The sequence below is a fragment of the Nilaparvata lugens genome, chromosome 6, assembly GCF_014356525.2.
Source record: "Nilaparvata lugens isolate BPH chromosome 6, ASM1435652v1, whole genome shotgun sequence".
Classification (NCBI taxonomy): domain Eukaryota; kingdom Metazoa; phylum Arthropoda; class Insecta; order Hemiptera; family Delphacidae; genus Nilaparvata; species Nilaparvata lugens.
The window spans coordinates 51,778,063-51,794,673 of NC_052509.1; the positions used below are offsets into that span (position 1 = coordinate 51,778,063).

At 34.2% G+C, this 16,611-nt stretch overlaps 1 protein-coding gene across 5 annotated transcripts in view; it reads left to right on the forward strand.

The window, feature by feature from the left end:
* Positions 1–16,611, forward strand: part of LOC111053452 — a 55,118-nt gene that overhangs the window by 23,163 nt on the left and 15,344 nt on the right. The window contains exon 1 of one of the 5 annotated variants that reach the window (XM_039431194.1): positions 837–1,323. The exons of 3 other annotated variants lie outside the window; for them this stretch is intronic. The gene's annotated coding sequence lies outside the window, so the exon portion shown is untranslated. Of the gene's footprint in view, positions 1–836; positions 1,324–16,611 lie in introns of those variants that run through there. One more of the 5 variants, XM_039431196.1, reaches the window with a different exon arrangement.

The window sequence follows — 16,611 nt, forward strand, 5'->3', positions numbered from 1 at the left end:
CGCCTCTAAAGGGCCAACTGAACATACCTACCAAATTTGAACGTTTTTGGTCCGGTAGATTTTTAGTTCTGTGAGTGAGTCAGTCAGTCAGTCAGTCAGTGAGTGAGTGCCATTTCGCTTTTATATATATAGATAAACTAGAAGTATTAAATGTTTCAATGTATTTGTGTTGTGGAACCTACTATAAAAATGTTTCGTTTTATACATAGTTCATAAAAACTTTGATCAATTCTTGAAACTTTACAAATCTCATAAAACTACTCATTCGTACAATCAACATTTCTCTATCAGACCCAAAACTAGTCTGCAACTTTATTAGTCACTTGGCAAAGACGAACAAACTCAGGAGTAAAGGCTACCAAACAGTATTCAGATGAAATACAGTACATTGGTTATACTTGTACTAAGTATAAGGTTATTGCCATTTTTATGAATATTTTAGAAATTACCAACTACATAGTCATTTATGAAAATTTTCAATTTCCACTTGATAAAGTACAATGAAGTGAAACATTCATAACATCAAACTAATGAACAAATAATGCGTTAGAAAGGTAATAAAATGGTGATACAGCTCTAGTCAGAAGGCAAAAACATGAGGTTGAACAAAGAGTTAATTTGGAGATAGTATCGGCCGATAACAATGGCTGGAATGACTGAAACTGTTCTGTTTAGACCAGCATACAGAAAGGATCATTGTACTGTGACTGGTCGTATCCCGTGTAGTACGTCAGTCAATGTTGATGGGGAGGCCGCTCCGAGTCAACATCAGTTGATGTTGCGATCCATTTGAGATGGTGTGAGAGAGTAGATGTGTGAGTGTGTGGATGTGTGAGTGTGCATAGTTTTCACCGCATGTGGAAACTCTCCACTTCAATTCTTCCCAGCCCGGTATGATGAGCAGCCTGGATGCCCTTGGATGACCGGAACCGCGATGATAATTTTTGCATCCATACGGAACAGCCTTCGTAATTTCTACCCCCACCATTCAAATTATCATAGACTCGACACCAGCGGTCACCATAACCTACAAAAATAATCAACCACCACAGTTGGCGCGGCGGTTCTCTTCTGGCACATGGCCATACAATCATAATCATTTCTAATCTTTGTAATTCATAACTAGAGCATTTCGATTTTGGAAGTTTCTTCTTAATGTGATTGGAATAATAAGTTCCCTTCTATATATTGTGTTGTAAAAGTGAATATTCACGTTTATTTGCAAGTGGATTTATTGTGGATGATTGTGTGCATTTGGTTTTCTTCAAGTGGATGAATATGGATAATTGGAATAACTGCTGATAGTTTCTAGAAATCTTTGAGGTGAGTGTTGACAATAATTGATGTTAAGCTAGAAAGAAATATAATAGAATGAATGAATTAATAAAAACAATATAAAAATCTTGTAGTACCCTTTATTTTTAAAAACTTTAAACTTTTTATATTGTTTTTATTAATTCGTTAAAAAGTAGCCCATGTGAGTGAAGTGTTTTTAGAATAAATTATTATTAATTCAGTGAATGTGAATGTGACAACATTAAAACTGTGCTTTCTCAAATTATAGAGAAGATCCACAGTATCAATTCGTAAGAAATTTTATCAGAATGGATGTTTCACAGAAAATATCTAGAAATCAATAATTTTATTTTACAAGAATCATACATACTTTTTCGCCCCACTTGGATGTAATGAGCTGGTTCACGTGCGTCATATGGAGGCCGAAAGTGATTGTTTTCTGACCAGGCCGGTAAAATTTTTACGGCCCTAGGGCTGTAAAATAACCTTGGAGTCAGCTGATTCTGATTTGATGTGAACGTGTTTACAAAATAGTTTATGAAACGGAATCAGTTTATGCTTCTAGAATTGAATAAAGTTTTTGCAATAAGATACTATCATTTTATTTGGATGAATGAAATACAAATAATGAGATATTATAAACTATTCAAATTCAATTTTCAGAGTATAATAGAATCTAACCTCAAACCTCCTAGTACAGCGTTTATCATGGAACATGGTGGATAAACGGAATCATTTTATGCTTCTAGAATTCAATAAAGTATTCTGTAATAATATACTATCATTTTATTTAAATGAATAAAATACAGATAAGATATATATTACAAACTATTCAAATAATTTGATTTTCATAGAAGGATAGAACTTCTAACCTAAACTTCCATTGACATTCAGATCACATCAGATTGGCCGAATTTCAAGTGTGCTAAAACAGCTGATCAAAAACTTTTTCAAGTGTGATAAACCGGCTGATCAAAAACTTTTTCAAGTGTGATAAACCAGCTGATCAAAAACTTTTCATTATTTGTGTTTATCATTCAATAATTAAAACATTTATAATAATATCATTTTATTGTCATTTGGAAGAATAAAAAGTATAAACTCAAACTCTTACATAATTGAACATAATCTTTTAGGTTATTTAGACAAATCAGAATAAAAAATAAAAATACTTGGACAATTTCTTGATATTCAGATTATCTCAGATTTGCTAGAGCAATGACCTTCCACTTTTGCTTTCGGAAGTGCTTATAATAGACAATGAGAATAATTATTATTCTCATATATATATTGTTTATCTTTCTGTGTGGCGAAAAATTACGTTCTCACCATGGGCAAAAATGTTTTTCCGGCTCTCAATCTTTTCTAGTCCTCGGCCTACGGCCTCGGACTTGAAAACCGATTTCGAGCCAGAAAAGTCTCATTTTCGGCCCTAGGTGCGAAATATACTTTTCTTGGCACGATATAAGATATTTTTGATTTCACAGCTTCTGGAATGTGGGTTGGAAAAATTGAAGATGGGAATGGAAATAATAATAATTTGATTAGATTTGGCTATTGGAGGCAGTCGAATTGAACTTCTATTCACTGCTTATTTTTAGAAGTGCCGTGTTTCTTAAATGACATTCATATCATATGACAAGTGACAAATAAAGAAGTGTTCGCATAGAAGGAAATATGCATAATAAAAATTTGAAACGGAATATAGATCATAAACAATGTTCCATGAATCAATCTGGCTAACAAATTACATCGTGAAAAATCATGTTCTTGATTTTTATACAATGAATTGATTAGGATAATTCATTTGGCCTTAACATCAGTTCCAACATTTTATTGATTGTCACGTTTTGAAGAATTATCGATTCATCATTTCATTCTTCACCGCTCTTTTCAATGTTGACTGAGAGTCACTCTGACATAACTGGGACAAAAATCTCGGCTATAAAAATAATAAATGATAAATTTGGAAATCTATCAATGAATAATTAAGTAGCTATCATATAGAGACTATAACTACAATTCTTCACTCTCCACAGAAGAAATCAGTTTAAAAAGCAATCTTTGTTCACAAATAATGTGTCTGGGAGTGTCCTTAATTATCGGAAAACGTCTAATGGCGAACGGTTTAGTTGTAAAATATGTCGGAAAATTCTAATAATTCCATGAGAAGTGACAAGAGTCGCACGTTTACTCATCAACTTGACATTTCTAGGTGACACCTTTTCAAGTCAATAAATTCTTGATTGAACTTCACACGACAGAAAAACTGAATACATTGATCATGTGAGTTGTAAATGGGGGAATCCTGTCATCTATATGACTCCCTGAGATATGATAAACTATTGAAATACCTAAAAATCTTATAAGATTATTTTTCAAATCTAATAATATAATCCCAACTATTATTTGTTTTTGCAATCAGTTCAGAAACCGGTACGTTGAAGCATCGTTTCAGTTTCCAACATCTAATTCACTTGTATCCAACAAGGATCTTCCATTGATATGGTTCTTTGGTAAATCATGATACTTCCATCACTTTGAAGATTTGTATCAAGATTTATAAATAATGCGATAAATGAATTGCCACAATATTACGAAAATCATAGACAAGCGTTAGTTTGATCCTACAAGCTCTAATCCAAAGCATTATAGGCTATTGAGTCTCATCTGGAATATATTATATAACTTTGTTTACTTTGTGAATTCCATACAGCACTACAAAATTTTAAAAATACATTACATGCATCATTACAGATTCACACCACTTGTGCATTTTCCTAGATCTTTATTTCTCTAGTATTGTGGATAAAATGGCTAGAGATTGCCCAGTATGGGTTTTATCAGAGACAAACAATCTAATTAAATATCTTTACTCTATGATTTTAATCAGTATGGATAACTACCTCAATATCACCTTCACAAATACTCCGAAAGTTTTAGTAGGCTGCCTATTGTACTTTTATTGTATTGGTTCTATGAATATGGTTTAAGAATTCAACATTTCACATTTCCAACGTCTGTGAGTTTCCAACAGTGTCTAAAATGAATCTTTTGTATATGCTTTAAGAATCCAACATTTCACATTTCCAACGTCTGTGTGTTTCCAATAGTGTCTGAAATGAATATTTTTTTATGCTTTACGAATTCAAAATGTAACATTTCCAACGTCTGTGTTTTTCCAACAGTGTCTGAAATAAATCTATTGTGATTTCCATAGGAAAATATGACAAATCTTATTCAAAAGTTGACTATGATTACCTAGCCCACTTTGTGCTATGCGGGTCATTGATCAAGTGATTGAGTTTCCTGGATGTGAGCTGTTGACAGTCTGTATACAAAGTTGTCACCAACAGAGAATGGCTAATGATTGCTTGCTTTCATGTTGTATCGGACAATGAGTTCGTCGAACTGTGATGGATGATGGTCCGTCAGCAGCCCGCATGGCCGCCCCTCTGCAAAGGGTTTTCCTCATTAATATTATTTTGGCGAGCAGAATATGGAGAGGAAAGTGTCCATGTTTATTCTTCTCACCCTAATTCCCATGCTTTACGTGTTTCGAGCACCTAACAAAAGCTTATCTTGGTCGGACGGGCGAAGACAGTCAGTCAGTCTGGTCTCAACACGGTGGTGGCGTGTTACTCAGCCGTATACCAGGAGTTGGTGTCTTGGTGTCTAGCTGTCTTGGTGTCTTGCTGTCTGCTGGATCACCGCACTTGGAGTGGATGACTCGCTTATCGTCACTGCAAGTCCTTGATCGTCTCTTGAAATTGCACATCTCTATTTAAAGCAGAATTGAGTGTACGATTGCAGACAACATCAAGTGAGTCTTATTGAATTGAATTTGTGTCACACTTGACACATACATATTTTGGTACTTCTCCATACTCGGAGAATCATTTCATTCTCTCCATATTTCCCCATAAATTGTGATCACATGGGAAATTTGCAATATCTATTTCATTCATCACCTCATCATTGAATCGCATTAAATCATAAGCAATGATTTGTAGTCATCGTGTAGCCTACATTGGTATATTTTAGCACGTAACCCTTGAACATCTTCAAAATCTTTTACAATCCTGGGTTTTTTTCAATTATTTTGTAGCTCCCTTCTTATAATATGTAGGATTGTCATTCACAGCTATCATCAGTGGTTTTGTTGCGAACATGTGAATTTGTGGTGAATTGAAGTTCGATTAATTTGAATAATTCAATTCATTACACTTCTAAAATTAATATATTTTCCCGTGAAGTGATTAGTGGTTTTGAAATGTTTCGGTACAGGATTCTGATAATTTTTCATAATTCCTCAAAAAGAACAATGATGGAATATCTCTCGTTCGATGAGTTATTTGGAGTTGAAAATTGAAATCCTTTTATCCAGAAAATTATTTATCGCTTTGAATGTACTCGTCCATCTCCCACCACAGAATAAAACTTTCGCCATGTGTGAGAAATCTAGCCGAACGGAAATACCACATTGCTTGTCGATTTTTCACCAATATCAAGAGAATCTCTTTCCATATTTTTTTCAAATCATCAAGAAACTCACATCATGTTAAGCTTATAACAATCCAATACAAATTTTAAAGACAATAACTTGTAAAAAACTCATGTACCACTGGGATGAAGTTTGCGAGTTATCTTTTCAAAATTATTTTCAATTGTGTATGGATTACAGTATGTTTTTTTCTACACCGGCAAAATCGTCTGGTTATCGCTCGTCGTTTGCATTTAAATGTGTCTTACTAGTATTTCTCTTAATTAGACGATACTATATTATGTTCAAAACCCCTCTACCAAGTCTAAATGTAAAGTATCTAATTTCATTCAATTTTATGTTCTGTAATCAAATAATAATAATTAGCGGTCACTTTTTCATATTTTGATGTAATAATGTTGATCAATGATAATATTGAGTGAAATATATTGTCACCTATGAAAGAAAACTCTAGCCTACGTGAATGAAAGTGGGCCTACACGAAGGAAAAAATGCTTCGTTCAAAAGCACTTATTGGACGAAAGTGTTACGGTTCCAATTGATTGGTTGTCACGTGACTAATCAATGTTTACAGAAATATGCTAATGGTGGGCTCAATAAACAACGCACGCCAATATCGGTTAATGAGGTATTGATCTTTTTGAAATGAATTCCAGCCTTTTACTCCACTAACCTGGTTTGCCTTCAAATTCTTGAATGAAGCGTCCTAGAGAAAATTACATTTCAGAGCTCAAGTTCATAGGGTTTTAAATAGCTCATTTTTATAAGGACACAATGGCGATTTTCAGATAAACGTACAAAAACATTAGGAAATTATGACAGTATATCACAGTAATCTATATAATTATATTGAATTTGCTTTATTATAGTATTATTGGGTTGCTCGTTGGAGTAAATGATATAACGCGCCGGTCTAATAATCAAGAGAACCCGAGTTCGAATCTCGACCAGGGCAAAAGTTTTTGACCACAGCACAATCACATACATACGGCCATCCCGTCTTTCGGAGGAGACGATAAGTTGTCGGTCCCGACTACCTAAAAGTAGTCATCATCTGTCATCATCCTTCCTCTCACTCATTACCCACGCACAAGCCTAAGAGCTTATGTGGGCATCACCCTCAATATTATTATAGTATAGTTGACCAAGTATATAGAAATTGAATAAAATAGTAATAAAATCTCAGAAATTCGAAGAATAGGATAGTACTATCCTAGATTTTCTAGATGAATCTTGCAATTCTATACGATTCAATGGAAATCGGTAACTCAACTGCACTCAGAAGTTTGAAAAAGGAAAATACGATGAATGTAATTGAAAATGTATGGATAATGATGGAATAATCAATAGTGTAAATTATGTATCTTTATTTTACACAAATCAATACCAACTTACTTAATTACTACTGATTCATAAGTGAAGATAAAACATTGAAAGCGTACTGAAAACTTATTGGAGGAATAAAACTGAGAATATTGGTTAAGTAATGAGATTGTATTGTAAAGATGGTGAGAGCTGAAAACTTTGGCAACTTACCGAAAAAGCCATCATTCATTCCAGTGCTGTTATTAATCACGGTTATATCCTACCACACTTCACACCTCCTGCCTGTGAAAGCTTTTCAAATCCAGATCAAAGAGCTTAGAACCAGCCTTGTGGCTGAAGTTTACACTGCTGCTTGTTTGTTCTCAATAATGCTACAATTTTGACACCAACAAATTACTATTCCCCCAGGAATCTGGGGCAAATACAAGTTTCAACCTCCAAATCTCAAAGATCGGGTGATTCTCTATTTTGCGAAGGCCGTGTGCGGACTTAGCAAATAAGTTGCGCCCTATCTTCTATGTTCATTGACCTTGAGATCATAGACTTTGCGTCAGTCACGCAAAGCGGCTGACCACATTTGAATTCAGCTCATTTTTGAATCGTTCTAGAGGTGAACGACAAGTCGCTCAGTTCACCATCTAATTTTGAGCGTCTGTTTGCCACGGAAACTGACCACCGCTCTTTCTATTTATGCAAATCGCGTTTGATAAACAATTCTTAATGCATGTGATTCTGTGTACAACCAGCGCCAAATTGTTGAGCGCCTCTCTTCCTCCTGCCGCATTTCCATAATAAGATATGCTCTCAACATTTTCCTCTTTCTCTTCCTTTACAACTCTATGTGCGGTTGACTTTCTCCTTTCTCTAGGTACCGAATTGGCGTTTGGATGGTTGTCCTTTTATACTTAATGATAGTGGTCGATCCACTTCTAGTCCTAGACCTTGGAGGTAGAATAATAAAATGCTACAAAACCAATGCCGAGGTCCCAGGAAAAATGCTGGGGGAAGTTGATCCAACTTCCCCCAGCATTCTCTCAGTTTTCAACATCAACATTTCAACAAATTTAAAAATGTATATTAAATCTGGAATGCATCATTTTCTCCCTTATTTGAAAAGTAATAGGCCCAATAAAGTGAAACTCATTGATAAATTATCTTTGACATATAAATAGATAGCATTAACTATATTATAGAATGGATCAATTATCCACATTAGGAGCTTCTATAATCTTTACGATATTAGAATTAGGGATTGCAAAAATATTCATATGGGTTCTCAATTTGTATGTTTTTTGAACATCGAAAACCGCGTTTTTTTAGTTGTGAACATGTCTGTTGTTGAGCGTAATAGAAAAACCAATTTGTATGTCGATACTAATTGAATAGTAAGGTAGGCCTACTGCATGAATGATGTTTCCGAAAATTGGGTATAGAGGCAGTCGTGCTGTCTTCAAAGGGCCAAAAGTGTATTTTTGCCCCAGTACATCAATAATAATAATAATATCGAGTGACCTGGCTGGCTCAGGTCTGGTGTCAGAGTTTTCAGGTCGCCACTGATCAATTCCAGGGCCTCTGACATGACTAAAGACTGCTTTTCAGGCAGCCGAGACCGACGACGTAACGTGTTCATCCAAAACACAATGATTTCTGATTTATTGAAAATGGGGTGACAGATCATATAAATTTTCCTCCCTTTCTACATATATTAACATTTTAGAGTCAAAGAGTGAATTGAAATCATCCACCCTCTTCCCTAACAAAAATATCCATATAAGTCTGCGTTACAGTAGTCGTCCAGCCAGTCTTCATATTTTTGCCAAAGTTTGCTGCAACAAAATCAAGGCTTGCTCGATTGGCTGCTGAACAAATCGGCACATCAAGTTATGGAAGGGTAGCTGGTACTGACAGGATGGTAGTTGCAACCAATGATATTATTATAGCTATATACTATTTTTGAGCTGCAGTAGCAGTAAAAAAGTCAAACCACAGACGCACAGGCATTGATAACAGTAGCAGTAAAAAGTCAACCATAGACGCACAGGCATTGATAGCAGTAGCAGTAAAAAGTCAACCATAGACGCACAGGCACAGATCACAGAGGACACGCCTCTAGTGCGCATCGGAAGCCAGCATCCGGCTTGCCTTTGTTTGAGTAGTGATCATTGCCGCCCAATTTGTGGTTTACAGAGTGTCTCTGATTTTATTTGTCTCAGAGTGAAAATTGCGACGGCACCATTATTATTGGGGCGTCGATAGCGGAGAAATTATTGTCAAACAAAAGCTACGCGAACTAGTTGACTAGCTTTCTTTATTAGGCTACAGTGGTGAACAGGAGGTTTGTGGGATTATAGTATTCAGTTGGTGAACTTATAGTCAAACAAAAGCTTGTCAACTATTTGACTAGCTTTCTTTATTAGGCTACAACGATAAACAGGAGGTTTGTGGGATTATAGTAGGCCTACTTAGTTGACGAACTTATTGGAATTTATTTTTAAACAAAAGCTATGTCAAAAATTTGTCTGGCTCAATTCATCACAATTGAGAACAGGAGGTTCATGGGATCATAGTACTTAGTTGGTGAACTTATTGATAGAAGCTGTAAGCACCAGTTAGGTTTTCTAGTTTACAAAACGTAGTAAAATTAGCTCTTCTTTCCTGAGAGAAATTTTTTTGGATAGCTGATTAGTTTCAAAGGAGAAGCGACTTGAAATAGAACCTCAATCTCCCAAGTCTAATAAGAAAGGGAAGATAGGATCAACTCCAATTTATTCGTATAAAAGTTGACCAGATCAAAAATTTACCCTAAAAAAAGTGCCAATTAGTCTATATGGAATGTCAGGAGAGGTAAGCCAGTCTCAAAAAAAGAAGCTACTGCACAAATAGATTTCGGAATTTCACAGTTCTCCGGTAAAATCGTAGACTACAAATTTAAAGATCTGAAGTAAGATAATGAAATGTACATTATTATGCGGATTTTCTCTCTAATTTACTTCGAGTATTCAATTTGATTTATCTTTTATTGTTGGCTATGCTCTCTTCATGAATAAATGAATCTTAATTCCCGATTTTGAAACAAATAACTGAACTATTTATTTACAAACAAGTAACTATTGTCCTAGGATTTATCAGTGAAAATACAAACAAACCACTAAGGCACTAATTGAACTGATTTCAATGGCTACAAAACTACAAATCCATTCATAGATCTTTAGCATCATATTTTCATTCATGATCTTCTTCTATATTATTGGGACGGGAGACAGACATAGTTTTGTAGTAGACTACTGTAGTATTATTGTCTCTTACAAAAAACCATTGTTTGAGTACATTATAAGACTTCAGGTAATATGAGTCACACTTAGTTGATAAATTATAAAAATCGAAAGATTATAACTTAAATTTGTTACCTTCAAGAATGAAATACTCAGCTCACAGCTCATTGTTTCGTTCTAATCTAATAGTAGTCCAGTCACTATATACATTGGTGCATGCAATTTATATTGTAGTTCTGATTTTTTAATATATTATTTGTGTACATAAGAGAAGTCCAGAACCAATTTCTTCATGCAAAATTTCCTTGTGCTAGATACAGGGTGGCCCAAAAACCACGTATTTTCGGCTCATTTTCCAGTTTTCAGCTATTTCTGTCAAATCTCGTAATCGGGCAGAAAAATTTGCTTACGCCCTTTTTCTAGATTATAAAATCTTGGATAAAATGGGATCATTTGAAACTCTCTGTCTCCAATGAGTAGTGAGTTATGATTTTTCAAAAATTAGTGAAATTTGGAGAAAAAATAAATTTTGTTGAATTTCAGTTTTTGATCAACAATATCTTCCGATTAGATGTATCCATTTAGTGACAACATTGCTCCTTGTATTGTGAAAAACACCTAATTTTCAGCTTGAACCATCATTATCAACTACATTGTCCTCACATTGAAATTTCGTACAATGACATAAGTTCATGAGTTTATGTTCTATGAGAATCACCCGTTAGATGCACTTCATTTCAGTATTTCCTAGTGGAGAGGCGCGCTAAAGGATCTCAAGGATCAAAATTTCAAACACTTATAACTTTTGACACAATGCTCAGATTTCATCGTACTACACTTCATTCTTCTTCTGGGCTCGTCAAGGCGGTCCAAAATCATGCATCAGAAGTCAAATTCGGTCGACAAATGGAAAATTCATTGTTGAGTGTACTTAAGCCCAAATCCAATACACAAAAAGTGGCCAATTTCTATAATCAAAGCTATGTATCTCGGTAACCCCTTATTATAAAAATCATAACTTGATCTTGAAATGTACAATATAATTTTTTCTTCCATCTGCTGTAAACAATTTATGGAAAAATATGTTCGTAAAGTGAGATTTGATTGTTGAAAAAAATCCGGAAATTGTAGATATTTTTCTCATATTACGATTTTGGCAGTTCTATGATAGGGAAAAGTGATTCAAGATGGATTTTAGGCAACTGAGCTCGTAGAGGATAAATTTATCTACAATTTGGAATCGATCGTGAGTTTCTATGATGTATCAGACTCGTTTTAGAAACTCTTCATCAACAGTTATATCACGAAAAAAATGTAAAAACTGAAATCGCCATTATTAAAATCATCTGTAACTTTTGAATCGTATTGGAATCGAAAGTATTATTTATTGCAGATGGAAGAATAAATTCTATTGTACTTTTCAAGATCAAGTAATGATTTTTATAATAAGGGTTTACCGAGATACATAGCTTTGAATATAGGAATTGACCATTTTTTTTGTATTGGAATATGGGCTTAAGTACACTCAACAAAAAATGTTCCATTTTTCGACTGAATTAGACTTATGATACATGATTTTGGACCGCCTTGACGAGCCGAGAAGAATGAGGTGTAGTACAATGGAATCTGAGCATTTTGTCAAAAGTTATAAGGGTTTGAAATTTTGATCCTTGACGTGTCCTTAAGCGCGCCTCTTCACAAGGAAATACTGGAATGAAGTGTATCTAACGGGTGATTCTCGTAGAAAATAATCTCATGAACTTATATCATTGTGCGAAATATCAATGTGAGGGCAATGTAGTTGGTGATGATGGTTGAAGCTGAAAATAAGGTGTTTTTCACAATACAAGGAGCATTGTTGTCAGGTGTACCTGGAAATCTATATGAGATAGAGCGCTCTACCTGATCTCAGATTGTAGAACACAAAAATACGCCTGAGGGATTTTGAATTATACATCTAAATGGTAACAATCAGAAGATATTGTTGATCAAAAACTGAAATTCAACAAAATTTATTTTTTCTCCAAATTTCACTAATTTTTGAAAAATCATAACTCACTACTCATTGGAGACAGAGAGTTTCAAATGATCCCATTTTATCCAGGAGTTTATAATATAGAAAAAGGGCGTAAGCAAATTTTTCTGCCCGATTACGAGATTTGACAGAAATAGCTGAAAACTGGAAAATGAACCGAAAATACGAGGTTTTTGGGCCACTCTGTATCTAGCACAAGGAAATTTTGCATGAAGAAATTGGTTCTGAACTTCTCTTATGTACCCAAATAATATATTAAAAAATCAGAACTACAATATAAATTGCAAGCACACCCCTTTTTTTATGTCTTTATTGACTGGACTATAGGCTTGAAGGAGCAGTTATTCCCTAGATGGTAATGAATATCTCAAAGAGATGAATAATTTGACACTTTTGACTGACAGTAAACATAATTTATTATGTAATACTGCTATGGGATGACTGACCTAGGAAAGCCTTCAAGCATGGGATGAAGGCCATGACTGCTCTTCATTACTGTTCGCGATAACAAATTTTTGATTACATTCACAGAAGTTTATTGAACCGCATTTTTCGATTCACGGAATATGAAAAATTCTGAAAAAACAAAAAAAATGATATCACCTTATCACGATGCAGCTCTATATTAATTGTTGTATTTTTTCTAATGTATATACTGTTCTGTTCACTTCGAAAATTTTGGAAAATAAAAAAAATTATAAGGGAGAAAGGTATAACTAACTCAAGCCACAAAACGATAATAATATCAAAATTTAGGAGCAGAATAGTTTTGGGCAATGCCTGTTGTTCTTTCCTGATCATATTCATATGATTTGTAAATTGTATTAACAAACAAATAAATTAATAAAATAAATAAATATGGTAGTGGCTATGCCAGTGTAAGCCAATCCCCAAATTCAACGAGCAGTCTCATTGGACAATGATTAGCACATGACTTTCTGAAGTTGCTCGCTTCTCATTGGTTTTCACAGCGAGCTGTGAAAGTAAAAAGGCGACTATTCAAGCCATTGGCCAATCAGACAGCTCTTTTGTTTTGGAGGCGTGGGCTACTAATTCAGTCACTCCTACTCTCCTACATCATTGTCATGTTATTCTATTGAACTAATGAGAAGTGTATACAACGATAAATATATGCAATAAGACTTTATTTATTATTTATTCCAAGATTGACTGAACTGGAAACGTCTAAATTCGATTCACATGTTCTTCTTAAAGGCGAGGCTGAGAGCTTAGGAAGCCTCTTTTAACCAATTCATCTTCACTTAAGAAATTCATCAAATTTTTCAAGTAGAATTGTGAGTTTCAGATATGATTATTGTGGAAGTTTTCTGCATGATGTATATCTCAATTGAGAAAAAAAGAACAGACTTGATTACAATAATTCTCATAATATCTCAATCATCTCTGCTTGTGGAAGAATATTTTCTCTCTTTCATGTGAGATGGATATTTATGCAACCCTAAGATCTAATGAAAATATAGTTTGAAAATCTCAAGTAAGCAGGTGATGGAATCGAATCAAATCTTCATAGCTCGAATCAATTTTATTTTTTGACACATTCATGCATCATATTCCTAGTTAATAGCGTCTTCAATTATCCATCTCCCTTTAACTCATCCCTATATTGATATCTTAAGCATACCAATCCATTATAATACATGAGGTTGGAGTAAATATTCAAACAATTTTATTGACTTGTATATTTCCATAATATGAAAGCTCCAATCCTATTACTCTTCGTGGTATTTGTCTCATAATTTGAAAAAATGAAGATGAAAATCTTGAGACGGAATCTTGTCATACAAATTTTTTAGTTACATATCTTAAGAACAAGAATGACATCCACTCATGAAGTAGAGTACAAATTAATGATTGCAACATCCATTAAATTCACAAATGATTGAACAATCATTGGTATTTGTCAAAATTCGAAAAAAGGAAGATGTAGATCTTGAGATAGACTCTTGTCAAATCTTCTAGTTACATATTATCTTAGAAACAAGAATGACATTCACTTATATGAAGTAAAGTACAAATTAATGACTGCAACATCCAGCAAATTTACAGATGATTGAACAATCATTTGTCAATAATAGTTGAAAACACCGACGCACAGAAAACCGGGGTTCTTGCATTATACTGTCGAATTAGCGGCAGGCTGGGAGGAAGGATATTGTGGGAGGGAAGTGACTAGATAAGGATAGAGGGAATGGAATGCAAATTGCTAGAGAAAGATGGAGGAGAGGAACATTCGTAAGAATGGTGATAGACAAACTCAGTAAGAATAGTAATAGACAAATGGACAAACGGAGTTCGCTTTGAATTGATTCATTTATTGGTTTTGTTTGTATCGTTCGAATGATTTTAAGAATGAGCAATTCTCGAGTCGTTACAGACGGTAGGCGGGAAATTGATGGTGATCCGTGTAAACTTTATATCAACTGCATCACGGTCATCGAATGGCGATTGGCCAATAACGTTTATGCGTAAAATAGCTGAAAAATTAGTGGATTCAATGTAAAAGCCTAGACTGTGTGGTAATTGACCTTCAACCGAGAATTATCAGTGGATTAACGGAAAAGTTGTGATCAGGAGAGCCGATAGAAGGAGAGAGTAGTAGGGACTTGTAGTAGGGGGAGAGAGCCCTGTGTAACACGTTGGGCTATTGAAATTTTCATTTAAGATACTTGGGTTTCTCCAATACATGGAATGATTCAGAGAATATGCCTACTATTATCTTGAAAACTAAGGTTTATTACATACATTGATTGATTAGGGATTTAGGAAATACTGGTCAGTAGTAATAGTAAACGTAAATAATGAATTATAATACTATTACTCTTTACTTGACTTCTAGAATGAGAGATCATTAAATTGAAAGACACAATTTCACCATATCAAATGAGAATTTAAAAAAATGAGCATTATGAATATTCGTATCTTTTGATGTTGAAATTTAGAAATGACAAATTTTATGAGCTGAAATCAATAATACCGTAATGAAAATAGAATCTATGAGAGTTGGAACACATGCACATTAAATTTGACACCTACCAGTGTACCATTCTAACCACAGCCACCTCCATTTAGATTAACTCTAATTGGAGATCGAGGTGGTTGTGGTTGAAGTTGTAAAGGGAGAAAAGAGCAGGATATAAGAATTCTACTATAGAAATCACATTCATTATAAACTTACTATGTAATCGCATCTTCTAACTTAGATATGAACAGAGAATTTTCTTGGATTTTTCTGCAATGAATTTCTCCCCAAAAAATCAATATTGTTGACCTCTTCGATTCTTATCAGTATTTGTTGGAATTTTGTCAATAGAAGCTGGAGTTTTGATATCATTCGTAGTAACAGTAGTACTATATTGTAAATAAAATGCAAATATATTTGAGGGTCATTCTGAGAGTAGTCTACAAGTGTAAGAGTTTTTCACAGAATTTTACCTAGGTTCAATTTCATGGACTTTCCAGATACAAGATATGTTGAGTGTTGAAGTAGAAAATGTGATGTAATAACATGGATCAATAAAGGTGTATAGTAGGTATCAAATATACAACTCTCTCTGAATAAACTTTGTTTATACACGACCAAGATAAGCGAATTTCCATGAATATACTCCATAGATAGCGTTAAAGCTACTGTTATGAGCTGAGAACATGCTCAACTTATTTATACAATTGATTATGTATGTGTCCTTAAATTCAAATGCCTCATTCTCTCTCCATCTCCCGTGTTCTTTCTCTTCATATTCTATTTCACTAACGAAGTTCTCTCTCCATCGATTCCAATTATTTCTTCACTTATTCATAATTATTCAAAACCTAAACTCCATTCTTCTACTTTTATCCATATTCAGATGAGTCTCTCGTCTTCTCTTCTATTCCACTCTCTCTTTCTTTCTCTTTTCCTTAGTATTTTGCTCTCTCTTTTTCTTTCTCCATCACTCTCTCTTCATTTCTCAAAAACGTATTATTCTTCAGACTCTTTATTACATACTTTAGCTTTCTTCCTGTTTCTCGATTTCCCATTATTGTTTTACTGCATTTCACTACCACAGACTCTCTATATTGATTGGGTAATCTATTTAGGATATGGAATACAGTTTAATGTATCACCGCCGCTAACACAACTAATACTCTGAAAATTTAGCTGCAGCTTGGAATTTCCG